This window comes from Hippocampus comes, unplaced genomic scaffold, assembly GCF_001891065.2.
Source record: "Hippocampus comes isolate QL1 unplaced genomic scaffold, H_comes_QL1_v1.1 scaffold13, whole genome shotgun sequence".
Taxonomy (NCBI): Eukaryota; Metazoa; Chordata; class Actinopteri; order Syngnathiformes; family Syngnathidae; genus Hippocampus; species Hippocampus comes.
Genome location: NW_017805532.1, coordinates 657,440 through 669,209, shown reverse-complemented (window position 1 = coordinate 669,209; position 11,770 = coordinate 657,440).

Here is an 11,770-nt window from a genome sequence, read left to right as displayed (position 1 = left end):
TTCCTACGTATGGAAAATGCCCTCTCTAGTTATGCTGTTGAAAAAAAAAAGACATGATAAAACCAACTTTGGTTTGCCACTTGTGTAAGATCAACATTATCACCAGAATTAAGGGATGGCATTGCATACACGCCGAGCCGGCAACGCTATTGCGCTGCACTGTCATAAATGAATAGCGGTGACTAATAAAGCAAATCCCCTCTTTTTCATAGCCAGAAGGAACACACCCATAAGCAATTTGCACGTCGTTCAAACACATTCCCGCAATAAAAGACACTCGCAAGCATCTTTGGGAATCCGAGCGCACAGCTTACATTCCATGTTAATTGGGCTTCCTCTGTGAATGTGTTGCTTCAGGCCTCGGGAGGAGTGGGGCTTCCTCTCCATATGCTTCCTCCAAGGAAGGATGCCATCACACCTCCTCCTCCTCCCTTGTGGTTCCACCCTTTCCTCACTTTAATAAACTCGAAGCCTGGTCCGGTTCAGCGCTGCAGGTCCGGATTGGGTGTGCAGTGTAAGGTCTCATAACTTTTCGGTGCATGGTACAGAAGGTGAAGGCGTGGACGTCTATATGTTGATGTATGTGCCTGCTACGTGTCTTTGTGCGCACCTAAATCATCCATTAAAAAAACTTCTGAAACCTCTGTGCATTGTTTTCCAGGTACATGGAATTTTCCTGTGGGTTTGGCAACCCATGCGAAATTGTCGACCGTTCCCATCAAGAAAGCATGTTTTAACTGGTCAAAATAATTGTGTTGCCTGAATAAAATTCTGAATGAAAATTGTTGGGAAATATGAACTACAAACACTAAACCGTTTTAATTGGCAGCCCGACACACAAAAAAGGTGCGCCTTGTAGTATTTCAGAGATGGTCTCTATTATTATCCTCATAGATAAAGGTATATGGTTTAAAAAAAAAAAAAAAAAAAAAACGGAAACAATTTAAAAGTGGACTTTTAAACATCACAGCACTTTCAAGTGAAGCCGTCTTTGTGAGTAATCACATTTTTGATCTTCATATTGAGTTCTTTTGTGTGGGAGAACATTGACCACATCAAGATGTCCAGATTGAGCTGGAGCCTTTCCCAATTAGCTTTGGGCGAGAGGTGGACTGGTAGCCAGGCAATTGCAGGCCACAGACAAACAATGGACAACTATGGACAATTTTGAATGTTCAATGGACCTTAAAAAAAAAAAAAAAAGCATTTTGGGGGGGAGAAAAAAAAATTAAATTCAACCCCCCCCAAAAAAGCTTTAAAAAACGCTGATAAAAATTCAATGCACATTTCACACACAAAAAAATGGGGGGAAATGTACAGCAAAACAACTCGACCCCTGCACCCAACCCCAAATATTAAAAAATATTGACATGCTTGGGGGAAAACCCCTAAAAATATGCCAATCCGCTGGTGCCGAACTGCCAGTATGCGAGGGCTGACTGTCCTATATTTATTTGCAGCTATACATTGATAATTGAAATCTATTTATTTATTTCAACGGTACGGAAAAGATGACGTTGATGTAGGACTGGTGTTGATACAAGTATCATGGTCATTGTATTGTAGTATAAAGCAGAAAAATACTCATGAAATCATGTATCATTCAGTATAAACCAGGCCTGGCTCATACAGCATGCAAAGAGGCGCCTGCAGGTCTAAACAGCGATATCGGAAACGGTCCGCTTCAAACTCGTCAAATAGATCGGATAAAAAGCACTAAGTCGGAAATGGGCATCAAGTGCTGCAGTGTAAAATCCAGCCGATTGCTATGATAGCAGCCCAGTTTATGGTGCAGAAGGGAGCACTATCCACCCTCAGAGGCCCATCTATATCAACGCATTCACTTGTGAGTCACGGAGAAGACGAGGAGAGCGAGCTCACTGGGCCATGGGGGGAAGAGGAAAGAGGAAGAGGACGAGGAGGCGGTGTTGGTGGCGTGCGAAGAAGATGTGGAGGGCTCATGCAGAAGAAGCAGAGGGTTGCGACTTGCACACGGTGAATCATCTCATCGGGATCCCATGAATGCTCTGGGCATGCATGCACTCACACACACACACACACACACACACACAAAAAAAAGAAAACACTCTTCCCTCACCCGTTTTGAAAAAGATGAGTTTGTTACAGGGCAAGTTGACTTTTACAGGTGGAGAAATTCAGGTGTGAAAAGCCGGAGAGGAAGTCAGGGTCACACGTGCCGCACAGGAGCTGAACCTGTTTGCTTATTATTACTGTGTATTGTTTCGTGCTACACTTCGACTATTGTTTTCAGCCTGAGCTGTGACCATAACTTTGTCATGCTATCATTTGATGAAGAACATCCATCTATCCATTTTCAATATGTCATTCAGGAAGAGGCTAACGCCACAACATACAGGGCCGCGAACCAAAAATAGGCTCTTGTGGCTAAAAAACAAAAAACAAAAAAGCCTGACCCATTAAAAAACAAAACACCGTTGCAAAAACCTCCGTACCGCCAGAAAACAAGGGCACAAGGCGGAAAGCAGATGTAGATAGACAATTTCTTTGATAAGAAGGGACAAACAGAACCCACTGGTATGCGAACAGCGCGCATAAGAAAAGAGGGACTGCCTCTTTGGTGACAGTCTCTTAAACCCGCCACACGTCACCCAGGGGTCACTAATGACGTTGGTGGTTTGCATACTCCAAGTGCGCATGCGCGGAGGAAAATTCCGTGCTGTTCAGCAGTAATGACAAAGAAGTCATTAACGTCTGTTTCGTAAAACGTGACTTTTAACTGTATGGTCTTCAAAAGACGACATCGTGCCCAAAAGAACAATGATGTCATGCTGTCGTGTGTACTGCTCACGGCCACCAGGAGGCATATGCGCGTGTGTATGGGTATCGCTTTGGTATGCAGCGATGATTTCTCCTCAGTGACAGCATCGATCAATACGCATTTGTGGAGTCCTTTATGTCATTGAGACATGGTGAAACACAACGAGTGGGGTATCAGAATCAGAATCAGAATCATCTTTACTGGCCAAGTATGTAGAACACACACGGAATTTGTCTCCGGTAGTACAGACCAAGTGGGAAAGTACAGATAGCAGGTATTTGTATTTCGAATAGGAAATAGCAACACGTGGGAAAATATACAGTGAGAGTTTTTTTTTTCTCAAAAGGGAATGCCATTGTAAGCTTTGGTAATGAAGGTCAGGTGATACAAGTTGAGTGACGTGTGCGTCAAAGATCTCGTGGTGTCTGGATGACGTCACGGCCATGGCCCGATGGGATGACATTCCACCGACAACGGAATGCAAAGCAACCCGTTTAAATGTTAAGGTTGCACTCGATTGCATTTCGTGACGGACTTTTTTTTTTCTCGAGACATTTTTCAGAAGGCTTGGCCTTCTTAAGTTATCCTTCGAGTCATTTTAATAATTAGCATTGTGTGGTTCGGAAAAATAGAATTGTGAAACAAGTTCAACTTTGGAAATTACAGGTTACTGTGGGGTTAATACCCAAATTAATATGCGTGCGATTCCAGCTAATTCTAAACAAGGATCAAACTCAACTTGACTCAATGTCCACAACCTGACTTCCTGTGATTAATTTGTGAGGTAACGTCACTGCTATGAAACTAAGTGACACAATTTTTTTTTTCTCGTGCTTTGGCTTGTTTACAAGCTCCATGTCATCCAGCATATAATGGCCTGGCCTAGGAAAAAAAAAACAATGAATGAGGTCACCTTAAGGCTTTTCTTCCAGGATTGTTTGGAACATAAAAAGATGATGGTGGTGGTGGTGGTGGTGGTGGGGGTTGTCGAAAAAAGCCGAGGAGAGGAAGGGGAGGACTTTTAAGACCTTGGTTCCCACTCAGTCACAACAATGATGAGAAAAAAAGTTAACACGCTAAACAAAAGATAATCCTACGGCATGCATTTTTAGCTCCACTATGATTGCTACATCACGAAAACATTAGTAACCCCGATAATTATGCTACAAATAAGCCTTAGAGAGAGAGAGAGAGAGAGAGAGAGAGAGAGAGAGAGAGAGAGTTGTGGGTCATCAATTAAGGCTTGCCCAGGCTTTTCTTTTCTTTCTGGGGTGCTTTCACTCAATGTCAAACGGCAGCCACCAAGTTAAGCTGAATAGCTGTCATTGTTCTTGACATAATCGCTGCTTCCACTGAGTCATCGGGGGTTGGGTGGCGAGCGGGCGAGTGAGATGCGAAGGTGCTATGTTCTTGGCATTAGGCGCCAAAGCATGGATAATTTTGCTCCGTCACAATCCGCCATTGTTTAAGTGCAGTCTGTCAAGCGACATCGGGCCCCTGACGCGAACTGTCATTCAAAAAAAAAACAAGCAAACAAAAAAAAAAGGACCATGCGCCTGCTGATTCTTTTCATTTGGCTGACAGGGTTCACGGGGAAAACGTTTGAAAACCCCTTGGGCAAATAATTATGCAAGACAGTCCAAATGTTCATTATTTTACATGGCAATTATCTATTTCCCGCTTAACATTTTCTTCTATAGCGCTTGACCTGATCAGGGTCACATGCTGTATAAACAAACAAGGAATCACTGTCATACTGAATGCACACCTGTGGACAATTAGCCAAGAGAAAAGAAGCGTGCAAAAAACTCACACAAACACGTTGAGAACATACAAAATCCACACAAACAACTTCCAATGGAGATTGACCCCAGATCTTGTCCCTATGAGACAGCTACGATAACCACACAAACTTTGCCGCCTCCCTATCCATGCATTTTATTCGGGTCGCAGCTGAGCTAGAGCCTCGCAGATGACTTTGGGTGGGCTACACCCTGGATGAGTCACCAGCCAATCGCAGTGCGCATAGAGACAAACAAGCATTCACACTCACAATGACACCTATAGACAACTTAATACGCATGTTTTTGGAAAGTGGGAGGAAGGCAGAGTACCTGGAGTAACCCCACACGGGCACGGGGACAGCTGGCAAGAGATTTAAACGCAAAACATTGACTGGGCAGCAAACAAAGGAAAACCTTCACGAATAAGCCCTCAGTGGATTCGAATAATTTTCCTGTTATCTGTTGTCAAATTACATTTTTATTTGTTTACTAAAAAGCACAACCACTGTTTGTGTGCTGTCATCCTCCGTTTGTTTGCTCCATTATCTTTTCATTCTAGGGAGAGGGGCAAAAGTACAAAAGCAAAAACAAACAAAAAAAACAGAAGCATCTTTCTCCACCTCCCCCTTCATCTTGTTTACATGAGCTACACGTGTGGCCATTAAAGACTGAGCCAAGCTGGAACGACAACACATGGGAGGCCTTGTTGCCCCGCGGCGTCCGGTTTACTGGGCTAAAGGGCACATCCAGTTAATGATCGTTGACCACGCTGCTGTTACGGCTGGCAATGTGCCTCTTCGGTGACACGGGATGTTCCGGCGTTCCGCTCGTGACACAGGAGAGAAAAAAAAAAAAAAAAACACATTCAAACACAAATCCATGCTCGTGTGTGACGGGAAACAAAAAAGATAGGTGAGTGCGTGACCTTTGGTAAGACACTCTGCGCATTGGAAAAGGGCAGCGCAATCTTGGGGACGCTCCCCACGGTCAGGCAGAGAGCATTCGGGGCTGCTTGACTGCTTGTAATTACACGTCTGGCCACGCGGACGAGAGGGCAGAACAGTCACTGTTGTCTGTGCAATGCTGCAATGTAAAATTTAGGAGGTAATAGTTTTCTAAATGGAAAAGCGCTTGTAAGAGCTATTCTGTAGATACGAATATATATGTATAATATATATGAGGGTACAAATTCAACCCGGCAAATAGCACCTTCAGAGGTACAGGTGAGTAGATTCCCCCTTCCATGCTGAGGCAAAAGCCGTCGAATAAGCACGTGTTTTAAGATGAGATTTAAAAATAGAAAGAGCGGGGAGGCTTGCCGAACGTTTAACGAGAGGTTATTCTAAATGGAGGAATCGGCAACGGAAAACGCTCGATCCTCTCTGAGCCTCCGCTTAGTCTTAGGACAATTTTGTGCATTAACGGGTAGTTGCAAATGCAGCTGACAATTTTCCATCTTCTGAGGTCTCATCAAAGCTCCTCCATATAGTACCTGGAAAACTATCTTTTTCACGTTTCCTGTGTTGCTGAGCACCAAATGGCTGTATGAAGTCGAACATGCAATTTTCCACGCCCCCCCAATTTGGCTGCCATAAACGGCACCACCTGTTTTCAAATGTCATATCCTAGATAAACACCATCAACATTTAAATGGAAGGGACCAAGTCAACCGAGCAATTTTCTATCCATGGATACAGAATCCAAAGTGTTGTTTAAAATGGGAAATTTTCCTCCCTTTTCTTTTTCTGCTAAAAGTGCATCGACGGAGAACGAGACCGGGACAATGTCAACCAGGCAATGTTTCGCCTTCATAGGCAGTATCAGAAACACTTTTTACACTGCTTGTGATCAAACAAAGTAAAACAAACAATTTCCCCTGATTGACAACTTAAGCACCTTCACAGATAAGATCGAAGGGAATTTTGTCTTTGTCCCATGTTGTTGATTGGTCAGATATTTTCTAATAGCAGGTTTACAGGGCCTCCGTGTACAACAGACATTAGAAATCCCCGTCCAGTATGCTTGGCACTTCGTAGACTATAATGACAACAGACCAGTCAGATTGGATGCTTGGTAAATGGGCCATCATTCAGCATCGTTGCTTTACTATAACTTACAAAGGGTAAAATTTCATATAAATGTCCACCGTTATGACAAAAGTAACAGTGAAGCCACAGTGGTAGGAGTAAAAATAATAAACAAAACAGTTTGTTGTTGTTGGTTTTTTTATTTTTTTTATAAAATTTCATATAAATGTCCACCGTTATGACAAAACTAACAGTAAAGCCACAAGTTTTTTTCGTTATGAAGGTGCATGGTGGTAGATACATGCTTTACATACATACAGGGAAGTCAATTCCTTTTTTTTTCCCCACAAAACTATGCACCCCCACTGTCGTCAAAACATCCTGATTAATATTGAGTTTGTGGAATATGACTTGAGCAGCAAAATCCACCTAAAACCCATATCAGGGGGCGGCCATTTTGCCACTTGCTGTTGACTGAAAATGACACAGTTGCTCAGGACTCAGGTCGAAAACGATCACGATTGGTGGTTAGCTCAGCCCTGAGCATCTTATTTGCAGTATTTTAGAGCACCATTGCAAAGAAAATTAAAGGCCATTCAAATAAAAATGTGCATGTACTCCTATGAACGCAATGCTTGCCGCGGCGTGCTGCTAGCAAACACACGCACTCCAAAATGAAGATAATTATTGTGCCGTTTGATCGGATTTCCTTCATTCGTGTTAGAACATGTTGCATAGTTGGCACTCTCCACTTCTGTGTCAAGAATTCTGTGTCAAAAGTGTGTGTGTGTGTGTGTGTGTGTGTGTGTGTGTGTGTGTGTGTGTGTGTGTGTGTGTTTGTTGCAAGAGGGAAGGAAAAAAGAAAACAGGATTCTGTGAAAGTGTGTGTGTCTCACGCATCTGTGAACCTGCAGTGTGTTTGTACAAGTGTGTATTTGACTGTGAGAATGTGTGTGTGTGTGTGTGTGTGTGTGTGTGTGTGTGTGTGTGTGTGTGTGTGTGTGTGTGTGTGTGTTTTCACTAAGTGTCAACTAACGGCTGTACGGGGTACGGAGCGTGTACAGAGTGTTGTTTGGTGTTTGGACTCCACGGCTTCTGCTCAAACATTCAGATGACACACAGACAGCGGAAGGAAATGTGCAATGACAGAGGCTTGCATTTAACCGCCGTATGATCAACTCGTTTTAACCGATTTAGATAAGACACTGTTGGTTAGTGAGTAGGACCAAGAGGGGTAAAAAATGAATGTTGTACAGGAATGCTTTTTGTACATTGGTAAGTGCCTCTTACTGTGTATGCCGACCGAAAATGACAAAAATATTGCCCCATCCAACCTGAAGAAGGACATCGAGGTATCAATTCATATTGATCCAGTGAAGTCCAAAACGTCAGGTTCAAAAGTATTTGCAAATCTTGGTATTCTGTTTTTATTGATTGGAATTGGGGTCTGCACATTTTATCATCAAATATGACTTCTGATGTTAGAAAGTGTCAGATATTTAACGCTTTTACTCAAGTAATATTTCTCGAAAGCAATTATGACGGTACGTCCACTAAAGTTACCTTCTGTTAAGATTCTTTTGCAATTTTATCCAAGTATGACTTTCAGAAACTTCATACAGGACTGATAGAAGCCCATTCATCCATCCATCCATCCATTTTCCGATCCGCTTTATCCTCACAAGGGTGGTGGGGGCTGCTGGAGCCTCTCCCATCTGTCTACGGGCAGTAAGGGGGGGACACCTTGAACCAGTTGCCAGCCAAACTCAGGGCACACAGAGACAAACAACCAAACGCGTTCACACTCACACCTAGTGACAAATTTGGAGTGTTCAGTCAACTTGCCATGCATGTTTTTGGAATGTGGGAAGAAACCGGAGGACCCGGAGAAAACCCACACAGGCACGGGGAGAACATGCAAACTCCACACAGGAAGGCCGGAGCCGGGATTGAACCCACGACCTCTGCACGGTGAGGTCGACACGCTAACCACTTCACTGGGTCGCTGGTAGAAGCCTGGTCACAAAATTTGTACTTGCCATTGGCCCGACGGTATATGGACCGTGCCTTTAGAGAAGCCTGCGCTCTACGGAGTGCCATTCTAGTCGCATAATGGACTTCACAGATCATGCACTTTTACATTTCGACCGGCTCGCTCTTTCAAGGAACCTTACTGACATGCTTGAACTGTCCGAAATTGGCCAGTGACCTTGGATGACTGAGGCAGTCCACAATGAACATTTGAGGGAATGAGTAAAAGCGACATCAAGCGCGTTGGACAAAATGTGCCATTTGAATGCACCGTTAACAGAAGAGCTGCATCTGGCCATTAATAAAAGTGAAGTGTTTTCAAATGGTTTCTACAGAAGAATTGGGCTCATTGTTTGCTTCATTTGCAGGAAGCACCTGATAACATTTGTCACAATAATGGTTGTGTTTGACTCTGACAAAAAAATGCTAACATAGGGAAAAAAAAGACTTCCCATGAACAAAATATCTAAATATAACTCAAGGATCCCCCCCCCCCACCTCTCAACTTGTTTTAACGCGAAAGCTTCTGTAGAGAATCACAGCCAATGACTGCACTGACGAAAGGGGCTTATGTGGCATCACAAATCCAATCACTGATGTCTAAATGAAAAGTGAAGGCTCGCATAGGCTGACAAGAGCCGAAAATGTCAGGGTTGCCTGAGAATGAGTCACCATACCCCCAAGCGGAAAGAAAGAAAAAAAAATGCCGCATCGTGTAAACTCACTGCATGGCAATGTCTGGGAGAAGCCGAAGAATGAAACTATCCACTTGGTTATTCTGGGAATGCGACTTAACAGCTTTGCACTCCGGTGATCAGCATCTAAGTGTCATGTTGAAAATGAATGGCATGTTCACGTTTGGTGAAACGTGACTGGCATGAACAGTTGGACATGGTGTTATATTTTCCTCTACAAATTCTACTTCTGGCTCTGAAGCACTCATCATAATTTGGGGGAAATTTCAGCCTCAGAAGCTAAGTTTCACTTAGATGCATGAAGTTAGGTCGGCATGTCTATCATGAGCAGACCCACACAAAAAAAAAAAGTCTGAAGAACTCATACTGAGAAAAAAAAAAGACACAAGCAACTGACAAAGTTGACAGTTGTTGATAAAAGTAATTCAGAATTCAACTCAAGTGCATGAATGATTTCTTTTAGATGCTTTCCATCTTACAAAGCCGAAGGCTGTCTCACTCATCAAATTGTGTTTGTGTATTTGAGAACATGGTACACCATCATAAAAGCTTTTTTTTTCCCCATTTTTTTGTACTTCAGGACAGAAAAGAGCATCTTCATGACCTCACATTATATCACAAGTCCTCCTACGGGTTTTTCTGAGTTCAGTCTGCATGATGTCAGTCTGCCGCCCCCCACCCCCATGAGAAGATGGTTCAATTATTAAGGCACATTTTTAAACTTGCTGAAAGACTACCTACCACTTGAACTTGCTATCGGATTGCGAATTGGGTGAAGTACGTGCATTTCAGAGTAGCCTTGTTGGCCTGTGAGGTGAGCCGGTTCGTGGTATTGATGTGTTTATGTGGCAGAGAGCCATATGAGGTGAGTGGTGTATAAGTGGTGTGGTGGGGCTGAAACAAGAGCAACAAGGTCACTCGACCATATGGACAAAATGTATTGGGACACTAATGGAAATCTACCAGAGCAGGATGTGGTCAGATGAACCTGTTTTGGTTAAAGAGCATGTCCAGTATTGTACCGTATTTTCCACACTATAAGGCGCACCTGAACGCATCCGATTTTCTCAGAAGCAGACAGTGCGCCTTATAATCCGATGCGCCTTATATATGGATCAATATTCTGATTTCTTGGATGTCGTATTTTAAATGTTCGGTGAAGCGCTTTGTCACGGCTGCAGCGGTTGTGAAAGTGCAATATAAATAAAGTAGGATCGTATTGTATTGTGTTCCATTTAGCATAGCTCCATCTAGTGGATGCATAACACAACTCCAGCCACTATTGTAGCTTTTATTCTGTGTGCCTTATAATGCAGTGCGCCCTATATATGAAAACTGTTCAAATATGCCATTCATTGAAGGTGCGCCTTATAGTGCGGAAAATACGGTAGTTTGTTTTCCTAGGTTCGGTTCCACTCAGCAAGCTTTAGCAAGAAAGACAGAAGTTCATATGGCCAAAAAGGCAGCATTTGGTTTGTTGTTCCTGTATGCCCAGTTCCAAGAAACATAACAATTGTATGTTTGTAGACGGATACTAGATGGCAATTTATTCAGAAGACTTTGTCGAATGCACTGTTCTGCGTAACATCTAAACTAGTAATGCAAATGTTCATGTTTTTCCCCAGTGTGGAGCGTAAATAATCCATCCATCCATTTCGTGTAGCGTTTTATCCTTTTGTCATTAGGGTCGCGGCTGAGCTGAAGAAATAGCACGGCTGACTTTGGGCGACAAGACAGGGACATCCTGTACTACTAAGGAGCCCGTCGCAGGGCACTTACAGACACACTTAATCACCATGGACAATTTAGAGTCATCATTGAGCCTTGCATGCATGTATTTGAATTTGATTCTCATATCAGTTCAGTGTAAACCAACCGTAATCTCAGATTTGTGATGTAAATTCAAAGGAGAGCAGTTCAACTTGTAACTGATATAAATGGATGACAGTTTTGTCGGTGAAAACCTGCATAATTGAGTACAAGAGGCACCAAAAAATTGAATATGGGTGTGTGTGTGTGTGTGTGTGTGTGTGTGTGTGTGTGTGTGTGTGTGTGTGTGTGTGTGTGTGTGTGTGTGTGTGTGTGATCTCTCCCGGGGTACCACACAAGCCGATGCGGCATTAAGGGTCTCATCTTCTTTTCTCAACCGGCTATTACAGAATGATCTAGACATGCACTCCACCAGTATTGCACAAGTAGCCTCTGCTTGCTTGAGACTGCAAATAAGGAATGAATTAACATTTTTTAAAATATCTTCAGAAAAAGGGGGAAAAAAAGCCTAATGAATCTATTCAGCGGGAGGAAAGTGGCTCTCCATTTTACACGACTTTGTGATTAATTTTAAATGCAAGTGCAGTGCATTAGGCGAGTCATTTTTTAAGGTGATTGTCAACAAAATGAGCGCAGTGCTATTATGCTTTTCCATCTTAAGGC